Below are 20,623 nucleotides of genomic sequence, written 5' to 3'. Positions count from 1 at the left end.
AAAAACCTCATAATTATAGACAAGTGAAAAAGGTTTGGCTCTTGTAGGTGTGCATATACTAGTCATGTAGGCCAATGATGCATAATTAATCTTTAAGTCCAAATATTTTCTTAATTTATTGACAACTCTATGAAAGATTTTGGGAAGAGTTTTATTGGAAGATTCATCCTAGCCATTACCTCAAGGGTAGTAGATTGAGGACCAATGTTGTTTGATCTTACATTTCTAACCAAGTTTTTTAAGACCTTATTCTTGAATTTTCCTCCATTATCAATAACTATAGAGGAAGGTATACCATATCAACATATGATATAATTTAGGATGATAAAAGAGACTTGCTTTACAATAGCAATAGACAAAGGCATATCCTCAAACCATCTTTTGAAATACTCAGTCATTGTAATGATGAGCTTGTGATGCAGGAGCATCTTGGGTTTTCTTGGTGACTACTTTGGAGTTCATGGGAGGAGGCTCAGTAGTTGCTTTGGAGGGTGCTTGGACTGGTACTTGGTTGAAGAAGGATTGGAGCTTGGCATGTTCTATGGAGCTTGACATGGTGTGGGAGCTCATAATGGTCTTTGGAGCTTGGCATTGTCTATGGAGCTCGGCATGGTCTAGGAGCTCAACATGGTCTTTGGAGCTCGACATGGTCTTGGAGCTCGGCATGGTCTATGTAGCTAAGCATGGTCTTTGGAGCTCAGCATGGTCTCAGAGCTTGGCATGGTCTTTGGTTGCTCAACATGGTCTGGGAATTTGATATTGGAGATATCACAATTTTACTTAGACATCAATTTTGGGCATTTAATTGTTGTTGTTGGCTGACTTGTGGCACTTAATTTATGCTTTTGTATTTAATTTTTGTTCTGGGATGACTTGTGGCTTAGACTGGTATAAGTAGGGGTTGTGGAGAAGTCTTTAGTCATTATTCATCCATGGTGGAGAAGTGCAAGAGCTTGGAAGAGCGAATTTGGAGAAGAGCTAGTAGCTATGGCTTGGAAAACAAGGAGATTGCTTGGTGGGCTTGCGAGCACAAGTTGAGATCTTCCTTGGAGGTTTCTACCAGAGTGTGGATCTAGACTAGCTAGGGTTTGGATTGGAACTTGAGGGATCTTGTAGAACTATTACTTGCTTTGTATTTGGCCATAACCAGGAAGGCCTTACAGCCTGACACATTGCATGTAATCAGTTATATTTATAAATATATTATTTTGATTTGGTATCAGATCTTGCATTGTTGCTTCTTGCTATTGTTTTTTCACTATGTGGTTATTTTCTAGGAGCTAGGACATCTTCTTTGGGGATTCTCTTACCCTTCACTGCATTAAGTGGTTCAGAGCATAGTTGTTCCTAAGCGTGTAGACAGATCACCGAAGTTGAGGCAATTTGCACCAAGACTTGGGTTGAAGGAGTAGATATGAGTTGATCTTTATCTAGTGGTGGATTTTATTTTTGGAGTCCTAGATCTCTTGGTTGTGAGGTGGTAGATTATGGTTATGGCTTGCAATTTTAGAGGGCTTGCAAATGGATCAACGGATGTGAAGATGGATGACTAATCTTGTTGAATCATGCTCGTAGAGATTTTGTGGATTGCATATCTATGGTCCTAGACTTGTGATGTGGTTCCTAATTGTTCATGTGAGGTGGTAGGTTGCAATCTAACTTGCAAACAATTTGAGATTGTCACAAGGAACATTGGAAGGATTTATTGCAGAGGGTTTGTGAAGATCTTGGAAGATGGCTCCAAGAGGATTGGACCCTAAGATGATTTCAAAACTCCATGATATAGTGGAGATGAGGTTTTCTAAGATGACTGCTTGGGTTGAAGCTAGTTTGGTTGTTCGAACTAAGAAGGTGGTTGCTCAGTTTGAAGCTAGCTTGGCTGATCGAATTAAGGATGAGGCAAGGAAGGAATTTTGTAGTTGTTTGTGGAGTTGGAATCTACCAATCTAGAAGAAAGTTGTTTGGTTGGTTAAGAGACTTGTTTGTGAAATAAGATGGCATAACAAGGTTAAGGTGGAAGAGGTTGGTTTTTTTTATCAAATTGTGGAGTCTGATACAGAATTTGCAGAGCAACTAGAAGTTGTTGCTGAGGATATTCCTAACCTTGTTTTTTATTAAGTAAAATAGGTTTTACAAGGATTCTAAAACCCAAAATTTTACAGCATAAAGATAGAAATTTAAAAAGTCTAGCTAACATGAAATTGCTATGAAAAGCCAAACCCAACAAAAGACCCATGACCAGGAGGCAAAAGCCAACACCCAACAAAATTGTGAGAAAAAAAAAAAGAAAAATAGACTAATGGTTGTCCTTATCTAGATCCTATAGAGTTTCTATAGCTTCGTTATCCTTCTGATTGTCTATTCCTTCCTGGTTCTTGTTCTAGGTTTCCACCTAGTCCACCTAGTTCACCTGGTCCCTGGAGTCTTTCTGAGCAGCCTCTTCTTGGCCAAAGTCTGACCTAGTCTTCTGCATCATGTCCCCACCAAGTCTGGCTCTCATCGGAGAATCCCCTAGATTGACAATGTTCTCATTCAAGGTGTGTAGAGTGTCCACTATTTGTTTTGTCATGATTCGATGGATGGAATCAAACCTCTGGACTTTCTATTCAATCAAGGAGAGTTTTTCCTCCTGTTCATCTCTGGTGTCCTAACTGCTGCAAATATTCTAACTACCTTCCTGATCTCTCTTTCTTCCTATGGTCTCTCGGTCCCTGTGGATGTTCTGGCTGCTGTCCTAGTTTTTCTTATCCTTTAGAGCCTCAATTTCTTGAAACAACCATTTGATGGAATGGAAGTTATCAATCAAGCTATTCTTCATGTTGTTCAAGAGGTTGAGGTTGGTCTCCTGTGCATTGTCAGAAATGACAAACAGAGCAGGGTCAATTAGCTCATCATAGTGGGTTTTGCTATCAAGGTCTTCCAACACCTGGATGTTCATTGGCTCTCTAACAATACCCAAACTTGTAGTATCCAAGATAAAATTCCTCCAAGCCCTTCTCATATTCTTCCTAATCACCTCCCCATTTTTTTCCACCATAATTTCAATCATCTCCTCAAGAAATGGTGTGGGTGGGATAGGGCCAAGGGTCTCGGCACTCTGGGCTTTCAGGTCTATTTAGGGCAGGGCCTAGTCAGCTTTTCTTTTCCTGGGTTTTCCTAGGGGGGCATCAAGAGCCTCTTCCTCCTTGTCGCTTTCTCTCCCCTTCTCCTCTTCTTTCAAATTATCCTTTCCTAGCTCCTTATCCTCATCCTCAAATTTCGTGTTAGTCTCCTTGTCTTCCTCACTATCTGCCTCTTGAGGCTTAGGCTTTGGGAGAGGGGGAGGGAGGCATCTAGGGCTCTTTCTAATGGGAATGCAAAGATTGTAGGTAGACATGGCATTGGTGGCATTAACCTCATCCTCAGTTTTCACTACTTGAACATCCCCAGAATCGGAACTAGTAGTGTTCTCTGAAGCACAACCTGGGTCACCAAGGGATTTTCCTCTAGTTTGAGTTTTCAAAAACTCATAAACCAGGAGAAGAAGGCCTTCATGGAGGGCAGGGTTGGTAACAATTTTTTTCTTGAAACCCTCAATACTCTTGGACATGGAAGTGTAAAGATAAAAGGAAAGAGAAATTTTAACACCATGCCTAAAGTGGTTTAACAAAAAAAAATGGTGTGTTCTTATCCTGTCAAATCTAGGGTCGAGAGTGATATACTCAATGAGGATCCTGAGAACATACCTCCAAAAAAATTTGATGGATTCTATGTTGTAGTAGGTGTCAATCTTGACAAGATTATCTTTCTCCATTTCATCCTTGACAAAAATGCTAATTGCATTAGCTGACATCTTTTTGTCCCTATAAAAATTCATGCCTTCTTGGGGAATGTTCATCACCTCAATGATCAAGCCCTCAAAAATTTGATGCTGAGATAGAGGTTGATTTTCATGATCAATTGGTTGGAGCTAACATGAAAATTGCAAAGCACTCAATCGTGGAAGATCTAGTTATTGTTGGTGAAGCATTGTATGTTGTAGAGAATCTTGTTGTGAGTAATGAGATTACTGGTATTGAGAGTTTGGCATGTGTTGATGGAGATCTACATGTTACTGCTAATGTGGAGTTTGTTGTTGCTGATGTGGATTCACTAGTTGCTGATGTGGATGAGGGTTTGATGATGAAGCATTATGTTCAGTTTGTTCCTAGGAGTGAGCATGCTAATTGGATGGTTGAGATTCTGGTGTTTGATAGAGTGATGCAGATGTGGATAATGTGCAGATTGGTTTTCTTGTCCCTATCAGAGTGGAAACCTTTGGTGAAGATGAAGATGGTTGTTGCTCTTTCTTTGGACATCAAAGTGTGGGACACACTTTTCTATTTATATGGGGAGTCTAATACAAGAGCATCTTGGGTTTTCTTGGTGACTACTTTGGAGTTCATGGGAGGAGGCTTCATAGTTGCTTTGGAGGGTGCTTGGACTAGTACTTGATCGAAGAAGGACTAGACCTCAGCATGTTCTATGGAGCTCAGCATGGTCTAGGAGCTTGGCATGGTCTTTGGAGCTCAAAATGGTCTGGGAGCTCGGCATGGTCTTTGGAGCTCAGCATGGTCTTTGGTTGCTCGACATGGTCTAGAAATTTGATCTAGGAGATATCACAATTTTACTTAAACATCAATTTTGGGCATTAAATTGTTGTTGTTGGCTAACTTGTGGCATTTAATTTATGTATTTAGATTTAATTTTTGTTTTGGGCCAACTTGTGGCTTAGATTGGTATAAGTAGGGGTTGTGGGGAAGTCTTTAGTCATTATTCATCCATGGTGGAGAAGTGGAGGAGCTTGGAAGAGAAATTTTGGAGACGAGCTAGTAGTTGTGGCTTGGAAAAAAAGGAGATTCCTTGGTGGGCGTGTGAGCACAAGTTGAGATCTTCCTTCAAGGTTTCTACCAGAGTTTGGATTTGGACTAGCTAGGGTTTGGATTGGATCTTGAAGGATCTTGTAGAACTATTACTTTCTTTGTATTTGGCCATAAGCAGGAAGGCCTTACAACCCGGCACATTGCATGTAATCAGTTATATTTATAAATATATTATTGTGATTTGGTATTAGATCTTGCATTTTCGCTTCTTGCTATTGTGTTTTTGCTATGTGGTTATTTGTTGGGGACTAGGACATCTCCTCTGAGGATTCTCCTGCCCTTCATTGTGTCAGCTTGTGACCACCTAATGAATTAGGATGAATATGACCTACTAAGTCAAAGACCTGTTGCTGAAAAGGCCAATGTATAATCTAAGGTATGAGTTCCTCACATGGAGCATGTATATGGTTGGCATACATCTAACACATCTTACAAGACTTAGCATATCTAATGGCATGTTTCTACATAGTAGGATAGTAATAACAATCTATTAGTAGATTGTGAGCTAATGCAAGACCATTAGAGTGAGAGCCACAAATGTCCTCATGGACTTCTACTAATGCATGTTCGAATTTGTCTTTCTATAAACACCTATGAAGAATTTCATCTAAAACATGCCTAAATAAGTCACCACATGTGAGGGTATAATGAGAGGAATTATGAAGAAGGTGATGTTTCTTATTATGAGTTAGACCATTAGGAATGATTTGATCACAAAGGAAGGAGTAAATGTTAGCACAATGAGAAGAGTCTCAACCAATGATAGTGAAGATGACATGGATTTTTAGTGGATTCATATGCAAGAAAATGTAGTTCTTCCACTAGGAACTCAAACCTTTTCTCATGCTCTTGAAGTTGTAGGCTAGGCTCCAAAGTTTCCATAGCATCATCCACTTTATTTTATGTTCTAGGAATCTATTAAGGTGACAAAAGTGAAGTAATTCCTTAGGGAATCAACTAATTTCTTGTCAGGTAATAGTTTTTCATCCTTATTTTGATAATCATTATTTACTTAGTTGATGATAAGTTAAGAGTCCCCAAACATGTACAATTTTGTTGTTCTCCATTCAATAGATAACCCTATCCCATTTGTTAAAGCCTCATACTCAACAATGTTATTGGTATACAAAAATAGCAACTTACAAGACTTAGGAATAGTGTACCCATGTGGTGTGATAAACAAGATCTTAGCACCTAATCTACTCTATGTGTGAACCATCAAAGAACATTTTCCAAGTACTCTGAGTCATATACATAATGTGGAAAAAAAGGAAGTCTATAAAAAAACATTATCTTGTAAAGGAAAATCTACTAGCTAATCTACAATATATTTTTCCTTAATGGCTTTACAATTGATGTACTCAATGCCAAATTCTGAGAGAATCAGCATCCATTTAGCTAACCAACTAGTAAGGGTAGCCTTACTCAATAGATACTTTAGAGGGTCAATTTTTCTACTAGATGTATAGTATGTGCAAGCATGTAGTGTCTTAATTTTTGATATGTAAACTCAACAAAAAGGAAATTTTTCTCAATGTTATTTTAATTGACCTCATATGCTACTAAAGTGTCAGTAATTTAGTATTTCTCCCTTTCTTTTTCTTTTTCATCTTGTTGTGCTAGTAATGCCCCCAGCAATGTAGATGTAGCTAAAATGTAAAAAAATGAGGGATTTCCCTAGAATAGGAGGCATCAAGATAAGAGGATTTTCTAGTTACGCCTTGATTTGATCTATACTTTTTTGACATTCCTACACATGTAGCTCTCTTATGCAGATTCTTATTGAATGGTTGAGCCCCATAAAAAAGTTGAGAAACAAACCTCTAAATAGACTAAAGACACCCTTGAAGACTTCTCATTTGACTAGTATTATGAGGAGATGGAATATCCATTATGGCTTGGACCTTTTTAGGGTCAACTTCAATTCCTTTGGGAGAAATGATGTATCCTTGTAACTTTCCTGAAGTAACACCAAAATCATATTTCTTTGGTATCATCAACAGTGTGGCTCTTTTCTTACACTCGCCTAGGGTATCATCCACATAATGTTCCATATTATTATGCATCATATCATGAAAGATTGTTGTCATAGCTCTCTGGTAGGTTGCTCTCACATTTTTCAATCCAAATGGTATGACACTCCAAACAAAGGTTCGCCATGTACATGTGAAAACTATGTTCTCGTGATCTTTAGGAGCTATCTTAATTTGATTATATACTGAGAACTCATCCATAAGATAGTACATCTTGTAGGCCACAGCCATATCCACTATCATATCTATATTTAGAAGTGGATAATCATCCTTTGGGCATGTTTTATTTAGGTTTCAAAAGTCTTTACATACACAAATAGTTTTTTCATGTTTGGAAACTGGTATTATATTTGATATCCATTTGGCATAGTCAATAACTCTATTAAATTTAGCTTTCAATAGTTTCTCTAATTATTCCTTTACTAGGAGAGCAAAATGTGGATACATTCTTTTAAGTTTCTATTTGACTGGTTTTACTCCAAGAGCTATGGATAAATGATGCATAATGAGATTAGTGTCAAGCCCCAACATATTAGAATAGGTTTAAGAAAAATTGACCTATTTCCTTTTAAAGAACTTGGTAAACTCTTCTTACTATTCTACTAATAGTTACTAAGATAGGTGAATAATCTGAGGGCTCTATTATGTTCCAAGATGAATGAGATGAGTATGCTCTATCAAAACCGAAGATCTTTCTTAAAAATAACTAGGTAAGTTATTGATTCCATCATCCTTAAGAGTTTCACAAAGGTTTTTACCCTTGGATACATATTTATTTTTTACCTTTTTTGGTTCTAACATTGCCACAAAGTGGCTTTTGCCATCAGAATGCTTATTTTTCATTTTTTCTCTTTATTTTTGACTAAGACACTTGATATGAGACTCATTCATGTTTGTTTTTGGTTCGTTGGTGGAAGAGAATACAAGTTCAATGGAATTTAGATAGCAACCAAAATCATAGTCATTTTGAAAAGTCAAGAGCTCATGTTGTTGATTTTGTTGAGATCAGTCTATCAAATCAAAATGAAGGATTGAAAGGGATGTGAAGGGTTCAAATTTATTGATATGGCAGGAATCATCTCTAGTGACAAGAACATCAAATTCTATTAAGGTTCCCTTCCAATATGTTGATATCATTCAATCCCCTAGAATGGTTAGCTTGATCAATAAGTGTGACTTGAGGGATCAACTCATCAATCCCTATGTATGACACATCATCTACTTCATGCTCGTAAGAATTAGCATGAATGACATTGATACCTAGTTCATTTGACTCCACTAATAGAGAATCCCATGTATACTCATGTGAATCAATGTTTTCTTCCCTTTGTAGTAGATGTGTCATGTTTCTACATATTCATGTTTGATTGGGGTCTTTTACATCAAAATCATCAAATTTGCTAGAGGTAGACACTTCAGAACTATAACTCATTGTATGTTCAATTTCACCCCCAAGGATATCAGTAGAAGGAACAAAGTCCTCATCCATATTATCTTGGTTCACAACATTAATGGGTAAGGTTTCTTCTTATTTCCTATTGTATTGATAAAAATAGGCAAATCATCAACAATGTCAAACCCTAAACCATTAGTATCTCTAGCTCTTCATCCATCAAGATCACTAAGAGGTTTAGTAAGAGAGTTATTCTTATCACTCAAGAGTCCATGAATAGGATAACCCATCTTATACAAGAAGTTGTAACCCTTTCCATATTTTTTGGGAGATATTTTGGCACTAACAATAGTCTCATTATTATTATCTTCCTCTTCTCCTTTGTAGATCCAATTTCCAACAAAATTTTCTTTATTTTCATCTTCTAATAGTATGGAAGACTGGACAAAAGTAGCATAGACTATCATAGACAAAGAAGAGGATTTCATTATTTCTGAGGATCGTCCAAATAAACATGAAGAAATGGGTAGCGAAAAAATAGATCCCAACTTATATTTTCCCATACCTATGTTCATCATTTGAAGCTTCTTCTCATGTCTATAAAGTGAGTTCTTATGACTAGCTTCTTATGTAGCCCTATTATGAGGTACAAATATTTCATCGATGATAGCATTGACTAACAAAGTATTGTCCCCAAGAATAGATACCTCAATGTCATTAAAAGGAAACTTGATGCACTGATGATGTGTAGATGACACAACTTGCACTTCATGAATACAAGGTCTCCCTAGAAAGATATTATATACAAGTGGACCAACATCAAGCACTTGGAAAATGACATCCTTTTCAATCAGACCTGCATAGACATATAAAACTACTAATCCCTTAGAACATATATCTACTTCATCATTAGCCTTAATACTGATTTTCTTTCTAGGATCAATGACATTCTCTAAAAATCCAAACTATTTGAGTAAATTAAAAGAAAAAATATTTAGCCTAGCACCCCCATTTATCAACACACATTTGACACAAGTTTTATGGATCATAATTTCTATGTGCAAGATATGGCTTAAAGATTTTTCATCTTCTTCTGAAAAGAAAAAGTAGTGAGGAGTAGCAATGTGATTAACCATAGTCTAGAATTGGTCTATATAAATATCTTTAGGGACACTAGTCATCTCTAATTTGTTCTCAAGGATTTTCTTGTGACTAAGGGACAATTCCAACAACTCAAAGATCAAAATCTAAGCAAGGATTCTATGTAATTGATCCACAAGGTTAAAGCTTGACTTACCCAAAGTGGACACTTTCTTAGATGCAATATGCTTAGACATGGTTTTCTTTGACTTTGATTGATGATAAATGTGTTGTTATGTTGAGCCTAATTAGACTCAAAGGTTAATTTTTTCCCACTTCATTCATCACAGTTTCTCCCTAGATTTTACTACAAGGTTTTGGGGGGAGCACCCAATGCTCTAGGGGTCAAGGGGCAATGCCCCTTGTGGATTCTTGGGGTTGTGCCCTAGGTGGGGTCAAGAGGTAGCACCACAAAAGCCAAAAATGAATTTACTATTGTAAAATGTGTCAATAGTGTTATTTTTTCCATTAGATGACTTATTCTAGCCCTAATTTTATAAGCAATAAAAAGCTTGTATAAAATGGCTCAAGGTTAGGGGTTTCATAGTGTATCATTATTTAGTATCTTCTTACAATGGTATTGAGCTGCAAGGGATTTTAGATTGTAATCAAGTTGTAATCACTTGATAACAAGAATATTGGAATTGTTGGTTGGTGGATGTAGCCCAGGGATTGGGTGAGCCAAGTGAAATATTTGTGTCTTGCATTCTCTTCTGTGTGCTTTATGCTTTTATAATATTGGTTATGTTTACATTTAATTATTATTTATGTCTCTCTAATCCTAACAAAGAGTTGGGACCTCTAAGCATAATTGAAGGTTATTGACTTCTAGTGACCTAATTCAAACTCTCAAAAAAAGGTGAATTAGGATCCCTAAGCATGATCAAGGGTTGTTCATCATTTTCATCTTTGTGTGAATGTGTAAATCCTCCTCTCCTAAGGGAGATCATAGGTTCATCAACAGCATTGATATTAGTGTAAGAATAGTTGATTTTTGTATCTACATTCTTAGGTTTAGATGTCTCTTCTTGTTCATATTTTGGAAAAGGTTTCTTAAAATCTTTATGATCAAATTTTTTTGTCAATCCATCCACACCAACCTTATTGCCATCAATAATATCTTGTATGACATGTTTTAACTTCACAAAATTATCATTATTATGACTATTTTCCTTGTGAAAGTTGCAATAGTGATCATCTCTCCACTATGTAGGCTTAACTTCAAGATCATACAGTCATGAGATATTGGGCAATGTTATTATCTTGTTCACAAACAAAGTTTTAAGGATCACCTCATATGGATCTCCTAAGGGTGTGAATTCTTATTTTGGTCTTGATTCCCATCATGAGCTACCCTTCAAATCATTACATTTGTCATTTGAAGAAGCCTCTTGAAGTTTCATTGCTTGAATTCCACTTGATAGATAGAAAATGGGCTCCTTAGGCTTAGATGTATTAACTGCCCCATCATTGACAATATGCTTGTTTTTATTACAGTAAGTTTTTCTTTTATCTTTTTTTAAATTGTTGTTATTATTGGACTTATATTTCTTCAAAGTGAGGATCCCTTGTTCAACTAAGACATATTCAATACTAAAAGCACTTTATATCATGTTGTCAAATGTATCAAAGATTTTCTTCCTTAGGTCATAGTGTAATTTAGGCACAAGGTTGTCCATAAAGATGTCAATCTTCTCTTTCTTAGGATTTTTCGAGGATACCTAGAACACAACTTCCTCCATCTTCACAAGAATGTGACAAATATTCACCCTTTTTTTTTTTAAGATTGTACAAGTTCAACATAGTGATAGGTTGTTGAATGTTGTATGAATTTTTTTGAAAAAATCTTTGGACAAGCTCATCAAAAGTCTTAAGTGGAGATGAAATCTTAGTGAACCATTCCATAGCTTGGCCACAAAAGCTTCAAGGTAAAAACCTCATAAGATAAGTTCCTCATACATTAACTCCATATTCAAAGTGTAAAACTATATCACATGGTCATAAGGATCTCCATTCTCATCATACTTTTCATATTGAGGAAATCTAGTCTTGCAAGGGAAAGGAGTCATGCACAAAATTTTTTCATATGGTAGAGGACATATAGAATCAATAGAGAATGAATTCTTAGGTTTCACTATGCATCCATATCTTATAATCTCTTCATCACAACCTCCTCATAAGAGGGCTCTTTCTTTTGAATCATCTTATTAACATCAAAATTGTATGGGAACTTTGCCCCTTTAGATATCAAATGAAAGAGATACTGGTCACCATTTTTCTCTAAGTATTTCTTGAAAATTTCATTAGAGAAAACATCTTGTTGGAGTTTCATAAAGTCCTCATCAGTAATATCTTGGTTTGAATAATTATCATGTTGAGATGCATGTGAAGCATGTCGAGAGCTATGTCTAGAATGCCTACCTAGGTTGATTCATATCTATCATATCAAGGTGACTTGGGAGGAGTGTTTTGAGCTAATCTATTTTCATTATTCCCAAACATATTTGAAGTGAATTTCTTATTATTTCCAAATATATTTACATTGAATTATCCATCATTTCTAAACACATTTCATTGATTCAATCATCTATACATCATTTTTCCTCTTCTATGAAAGCTCTATTGTCGAAGTACTTTTTGCTATATCTTTCATTTTGCATAAGAAGGTCATGAATATTTTTGTCTCTTTCCACCCTAGACATGGTGTAGGAGAGACTAGTTTTTGACCTAGGGGATGCTGATTTCTCAAAGTTTCTACTAAGATAGTTATGGATCAAACAAGCTTCTGAATTTCTTTTCATAAATGACATTGATGGGTAGAAATTAAAGGGAACTTGTTAAAGCCAACTTGAGGTTGTTTTCCTTGGCTAACTTGATACCTAGTTGTTACTGGCATGAGAGAGAATGCAACGAGATAATAGGATAACTCAAGACACTTGATGTCCAAACTAGATAAGTAAAATTGTCACTTGTCCAAAGAGTTAAAAGGGAGTAAAAGAGAGCTATTAGAAAATATAGACTTTCCACAAGGTGTCCAAGCTATGTGTAAATACCCTATGTACACCACTTATGGGTCAAGAAAAGATAATAAAAGAAAAGAGATAAAGTAAACCAAAGAAATAGAAAGATTTGGACAAGTGAGTGATTCTACCAGCCAAGAATGTAAGTAAGATATCTAAGTGATCTTTTTCAGCTAGAAACACCTCAATCCTATAGATTTTGGACTAGGAAACCATGGAAAGATAAATACAGCTTTCCTAATCAGCTAAGAATGAGTTTCTAAGACAACAAATTGAATTTAAAACCCAAGTGACACTTCATAGAGAACCCAAATGAAAGAAATGCAACAAGATAATTCGTATGATATTTCACAGCAAACAAGGCAATACTTTAGGAAAGTATGAAACTTTAGCAATAAGGAATGTGATAGACCACAGAGAAAGAAATCATTATTTCCTAGAGAGCTAGATGATATAATGAAGGGTTGTACGATATTTCTTTAGACTACGAACAACTTTTCATAGAAGAGACAAAACATTATAGAATTTTGACCTAAAGTCCATTTTGACAACTTGACAAATAATGACCATTCTAGCAATGTGTAAACTCAAATTTGGCAACAAAGTAATGTTTTGAAAAGAAGAAATTGTGACACAAATAATAGTCTTCAAATAATCAAATAAGGGACAAATCAACCTTTTTTGCTAAAAATACTTGTGAGGTCTAAAAGAGGAAAGTCCTAAGAACTATTGTATGTGCATGTTAAATAAATTTCCATGGGTCTAACACATTTCAAAGACACATCAAGAATATTCTACCTAAAGGACACAACTCATTACTCAATATATTGGTTGACAACTTGATTCTCCCTTGCCTCATACAAAGTGGTTGCCCACAATAGATATTGGGTTTATCATGGAAGTGTCACTAACAAAACCAAAGGAACACATATGTTGAGTCAAATCTTGGGGTGATTAGGGTAATCTGCTTGGATCAATCCTTGTAACAAGATATTGAGTGGCTAAATAAGGTAGCCTCTAAATTATATTTTTTTGGTAAGGATTATGTTCATAGCATCCCTCATGTATTTCATATGGAACAGAGGCCTCGTAGCCACACGCAAATTTCAAACTAGAAATTTCCCCATGGTCACAGTCCCATGAGCGTCCTCACTAGCATGAATGAAGATATTATGTCCCCCAAGGTTTTCACCTTTATTCAGAGCTTTGTGATTATAGTGGGTCAAATTATTTGGGTTTTCTTGTTCCCACTTGGGTCATTCTTATTGGTATCTTTCCACCAATAGGAGGCCCTCTAAAGGTAAAAGACCTCACTAAGAGATCTACACAGAAATGGATAAAAAGTGTTGGTCGAGATTTATGATTCACCAAGAAGAGGTGAAGAGCATACTCTCCTACTACAAGTGCTTCTCCCAAACACACCAAGAAAAGATTAATTAAAGCCACTAACTAGTGATTTACTCTCTCACTCTCTTGATCATACTAATGGATCAAGATTTATGATTTCCCTAGAAGGATAAGAGCATACTTTCCTACCACCAATATGACTCTTACTAATGAGTTGTTAGGTGCCTATGAAATGAAAAGCTAATGCAATAAGCACAATAATGAAGAAACAATATAGTATTTTACATTTGCATTTTGCTTTAGGGTAGCCTTGCAAAACCACTTCTTAGTAGCCCTTTTATGTGCAATTTCCTTTAGCAGTCAAATCTCTACAAAACCACAAGTTAGGGAATCAAACATATGCAAATGAAATCAAAATCCTACAAATTTACTTGCTAGGAGATGTTAGGAGAGTTGGAAAACCATAATAAAATTTGAATGTAACCTAACTAATCCTAAAGACTCAGACTGTGCAAGAAAGAAAGTATGGATGATACTTCATAGATTGCTAGAGCATCGTATGATATACGTCTAGTAGCCAAGTGATATTATAAGCCCTTGAAATAGAGTCTAATGATCCAAAATGATATTCTTCCTAAAGGCAGGAAACATTTTATAGTAAACCCCAAATGACAATGCAGAACCGGTAAGGATCGCATGCCAATTATGCAAAATATTGCACAACAAAACTGGAAAGTGTTGTACAATATTCTTGCAATAAAAGGTTTGAGAGACAAAACAACAACAACAAAGACAATAAAAAGAAAGAAAATAGAACTAAACCCTAGAGTCTAACCCCGTAGTGGCTGCCAAAAATGTATGCTAAAAATGTTGCACACTTCTATAAACCCTTATACTTGGGAGAACCCATTAGGAAGGGAATCTCAAGAGGCAGCTTATAGCTTCCTATCTATGGTGTACTAGAATCAAGTAAGAAATGATAGTGGTGGCCCTCAAGTGAACCTAATTAGGTAGACCCTTGCAAGGTGTACCATAGAATGGAAGAATCTAAAATGATAAAACAAGTAAGCTAATTGAGATGCAGAACTAGGCTAAGATAAGAGATGTAATACAAGGAAAGAAAATCTAATCTAAGTACAATAAAAGCTAAGACTAAGCCATAATGCAAGAACTAAGCTATAATGAATGCAAAGTACTTCAACAATGTAAGAGAGCCAAGAGTTTGGTGAGTGCCCCAAGTGCTCCAAAATAAATCCTACAACATAACAATAGCATGAGCATCTAAGATATGAGAGAGTGAAGGGAGAGTCTCCTTTCAAATATCAAAGGGCAATGAGAGATCAATAGGAAAAATCTATGATGAAGAATAATACTCATGTTGGCTTTGGTGCACAAGATTCTCAAGAGGCAAAATCAGTGGATGTTGTTAAAAGGAAAAGGATGTGTGAAGGAGAATAAGAGGCAAAAGAAATTCCATTGCCTTGGAAAGGGTGGATTCAATGTGTAGACAAAAATGCCTTCTCTTTTATTTTTAAATTAGGAAAATTCTTTTTCATATGCACACATAGGATAAAGGGAATTTATTTAATTAAAAGTGAGAAAGTCCTTCTAATTAAATACTACTTAGGATAAGGTGGTAAAACCATAGGTTATAATCGAATAAATAATAAAATGATGATTTGATCAAAGATTAGATATATGCAAAATTAATTAAGCCTAAGATAGATTTAGAAAAAAGGGGCTTATATTTTAGATGACCATTCTTGGGTGATTACAATAGGTACTACATAAAAAATGATCATGACTTGGACTACTTGAGACAATTTAATCTAGTGTCTTAGAATCTAGCTCTTTACATAACTAGCCCTCTTATAACTTCACAGACATTGTACAAAAGACCCTCATCCACTCTTCAAACAAATTAAAAGTTCAACTCTAACCTAGAACTACCTAAAATGGTAATTAAAACCCATATAAAGTAACCCTTGAGTATAACTATATTACACTAATGTTATAGAACTAAATATCACTAATGAAAGTGCAATTAACCTCTACGCATATAGGAATTCATTCGATTTCTTGACATTATCAGATCCTTGCTTTATTATTTCACTAATCATGATATTACTTGTAACTTAACCCATCAAGTAAATGTAGTTAAATGTAATATCCAAAATATATTTACAGTTAGGAATGAATCTGTTACGTTGAATTTTTAAAACAACCCTATTTTGTAATAAAGATTTCAAAAACCTCGCACCATGCAAGTCAACAAAGTGGTAAATAAACATTGAAGGAAGAGACAAGTGGACCTATCAGTCATTTCTTAGGGTTTGGTGTGAAAATAAAATTGAGCAATAGATGCCTTCCAATTTCTAGGGCCCTAAAATTCCAAATATAATCATAATTTAATGACCTCCAATGCTAGGATAGTAAAAGTTGCATTAGGTGGTGAAGCCAGACTTGTAGGTCCACCATCTTGGGGGGGAGAGGGCTGAGGAGGAGGCTAGTTGACCCAACCACCTTATTCCTTCAAGAGAGTCTCATTGGGAAAACATGTATAAAAGATAGGATGACAACTCTGAAATCCTCAAGAGGAAAAGTCATCATTATCCTTGAGGGAGAGACAAGTGTCGTCAAAGCTGTTGTGGAAAAAATGTATATATCTTGGGATATTTCGCCATCTTCCTATTACAACCTCACTAGTTGGGTAGGGGTGGAGGTTTTTGAGGTTTGGAGACCCTCCAAAATCCCTTCTATGAATGGGCATTCAACACATTTGAACTCCAAACCCAATGTCTAAACAACCTTGTGGGGATGTAGCATCTTCATTGTAGGCTCGGTCTGGCCTCGTGGGGAGGAGACTTTCTCCTATTTTGAGTCATTTTTTAGAGGTGTTTTAGAGTCAATGATTACATGTCCATGCTTTGCATAATTCTAGAAGTAGAGGGTGACATTCTCATAGATAGTGGCCTAAGTCTAGACTCCACATTTGCATTTGAGACTAGATGAAATTGGAAAGGACTTTATTGACAATAACATTAACACAAAACCTAGCATACACAAGTCCACTATTATGTGTTGTAACAACATAAACAACAACATAGTGCCCAACTGTGTTGCTATTGAATCTTTTCATCCCAAAATTCCAAAGGAAGGCCTAATAAGCGGACCCAAACAAGACTGAGGCAATGCAACTGGGCATTAGGTTTGAGTTTCCATTTTGATAGGGCTAGGTTGTGATATCATTGAGTTTGATTTCTTTTGTAAATGAATATATTTAATTTTAAAAATAAAATTATTAAATATATTTTGAATTTAAAAATTATTTTTAAAAATTATAATATTTGATAAAAAATAAAATAAAAGGTGATAATCATGTTTATTTATTAAAAAAATGGAATAATATTAAATGTGGTTTTTGAGTCTATTAATAAACATAACAAGAAGAATATGAGCTCACAAGAAATGACAATAACTTAAACATTTAAAACACACAATTATTTATATAGAGAGAGCCAACATTAGTTGCCAACATGTCATCTCATAAGCATTTGTTTTGAAATACATTGCCAAGTACACACTAAAAGTGGAGATAACATTTGAGACTTGTCCTAAAATGCTAACAAGAATATCTACAAACCTAAAGTTAGATGACCTAGCCCTCACAATATATCAAATATTCATGACAAAAATTGTGGCAGATATGTCATATGGCTCAAAAATTACCCTTTGTCTTTTGCAATCGATTGTTCACATCTTTACATGTTGGACGAAAAGTGTTTGAATGACTAACAAGAACAGCAAATGAAAGTGAACTCCATACTAGCTACTTATATTCCTACATTGCACAACCTCTAGAGCTACACTGCTCACAATATCTTTCCCCTATGTTGTAGATTGTGGAGGCTCCAAACAGAAAGCCAGAAACTTTGAAACTTTCTATTAGAGTGAGTTTCTTCTATGCAATTTATATGAATTACTAAAGAAACAATAATTAGAAATTGGAATCAAATGAATGCAACCAAATATGTACAACACACTAATTATTCACAATGCATGAAGTTCACTTTTTCAAATTTTATTTTGAGAAATTTATTCCACAACAAAAATCTCATATATAATAATTTCATATCAACAATGAAGAATGTGTTGGAAATCTGATTGAAAAGCTCATTGTTGAAGATCAAAGAGAGAGATTGTTGTTAACAGAATTTTTTTAATCATTGTTTTGTCATTGATGTCAAACCCGCTATCTGTAGGAATGACAATTGCTTATAAGATCCAAGTACTATCACTTAGTTGATTGATGAAGAGGATTTGATCAACAAGATGTAACAAGAGCACCTAAGGGAAAGGTTGAGTTGTGATGTTGTAATGAAGTGCAAGGATCAGTTAAGACAATGGTTAAATGAAGTATTGATAACATACTCAAAAATACAGAGGTTGGTCACACTTAGAAACATTAGAGGAATAAGTTGTAACAAGGTTGACTGCAAAGCTTAAACTAAGTTCATTAGTAGGTGTCAAGCAAGCTAGTTGAAGTCGAGAAAATTCTTAGTTGGAGCTTAGCAAAAGGAAAATCTAGTGTGTGCCGAGTGATCTTTAGGTGCTAAGCAACGTATTAGGTGTCGAGCATCACAAAATCTTAGTTGGTGCCAAGTGAACTTCAGGTGTTGAGCATTAGTAAAAATGTAGTTGATGTCGAGTAACATAGTATGTGCCGAGCTTTAGGATTTCAACAGTGTTGAGCTGCTACATTATTTTAAATAACAAAGATTTGCCAAATCTTAGCCGACACAATTGTTATCTAAAATTTTGTGAATTGCTTGGAGGATAAGGATGATGAGCTGGTGGCACAAATTTCTATGTAAACTGTGTTTGGATGAATTCAAAAGGATTATTTAATAAGTTTCTAGAGGAAACAAAATATGGGTTGGATACAATGAATCCTACCTAATCCATATGAATTGAAATTAAAGAATGGACAAATCGAGCGAGAAAAAAACTCCAAGACTTCTATTTAAGGAGTCATAGACCAGGAAGCAAATGATGCTGATGCTGCTACTAAAGAAGTGCCAAATTGTGAAGTGGTTAGAAGGGTGTCAAAGAGAAGGCATCTAGGAGAAGGAAGAGCATAGAGGCTCTACTTCTATAAGTGGTCAAGAAGAGATGATTGCACTGGTACAATGAGCATGGAGACTCAAGGAGACTAAGCTTGAAAGGAGGGGAAGCTGTTAGAGTTGTAGCGATTGTAGGCTAGGCAATGTGAATAGCTAAAGAGTAATTTGAGATCTGCAAGTTAAGTTGTATTCTATAATTAGTTCAAATTTCCTAACTGTTACTCTAGCAATTGTATCAATTAGGATAGAAGGAAATCCTATGGACTTAGGTTGGCCTAACAGCCATTTGTAAATCCATTAACAGGGTGGCATTTCAAGTGAATGTTCTAAAGTCCTCTAACAAGGCCCACTTCTAATAGGGTGGTTAAATCCCCTAACAAGGTCACATTTAACAGTGTGTTGCAAGCCTTTAACAGGGTAGGCTTTTCATAGGGCATCACTTCAAAAGAGTGAGAATTGAGTAGCATGTTACTGGTGGTTTTTTTCAAATTGAGTTTCCACGTAAATCACTGTGTTATGTGTTGATATTTTATGTGTTATGCTTGCATGTTGATTTATAGTAACTTGTTGATTAGGAAAGTTAATGCTTAGATGAATGAATGGTTGAATGGGCTTACTACACTTAGTGAAAAAGTTTGAATTGGACATTAGGACCTTGAATAACTAATTCACCTCCCGCCGCCCCCCCCCCCCCCAAGTTATTCTAAAGCATTTCTAACAGAATGAAACATTTGTTTAAAGTCTTAAAATGAAAAACCATAATATCTTTTGGAAAACAAAAGAGAGGATGATCAATTCTACATATTATGGAAGCTAGTAATACAAAATTTATAATTTATGAATTAATTTGTACAATAAGAGTTTGAACTTACTTTGGTTTTATCAACAACCTTTAATATATTATTGGTAGCATATTTTTCTCTCAATGAAAAAGTTGCACCTCTTTTTGGTTCAAGTTTACAAAGACCAATGGAGAGTTTAACTTGTCAACCTAGAGCTTAGTTTTGAAAAGAGAAAGTCTCTTTACAACCTCTCGCGCAATTTATAGTGCATCCTCATCCACAAAACATACAAACTAAGAGTTGAAATTATAACTTAGACAAGATCTATTCAACACTGAAAATGTACCATTTATTAGTTCCTACCATGGGCATGAATACTTATACATTCATGTTAGTGCTAATATGACATTAACACTGACCAATCAAATCAAAGAATTTAAAAGATTATATGAAACTTCAAATGTTTATATTTTTTTCTAATTTATTATTATTTTATAAATCACATTTTTCATTCATTTTATTGGTCCATACTATTTTTGGTGGGGGAGAAAATTAATTTTCTTCAACAAAAATACAAATATTTTCTAACAACTTCATCATGCATCAATGAATGCATTAATTACAAATATATATTTTCCACATTTGTGACAAGTTGATAAGATTTTTTTTTTTCAATCATTTTATCTTCCACCTCACACAACATGTTTAATCAATATTAATTATCACAATCTATTTTTCTTCCCAAGTTCAAATATAAAGTTAAATATTTTTAATTTCTTTATTTAAATATATTTATTATTAGTTTTACATTGATGTTTATTTTTTACTATTTGATATGACTTGTTTCTAAAACTTCATGTAATGCATAAGTTTAAATTAATTTT

The sequence above is a fragment of the Cupressus sempervirens genome, chromosome 6 (genome assembly GCF_028749045.1).
Source record: "Cupressus sempervirens isolate cs-2001-9-10 chromosome 6, ASM2874904v1, whole genome shotgun sequence".
NCBI classification, from domain to species: domain Eukaryota; kingdom Viridiplantae; phylum Streptophyta; class Pinopsida; order Cupressales; family Cupressaceae; genus Cupressus; species Cupressus sempervirens.
This window is presented reverse-complemented; position numbering follows the sequence as displayed.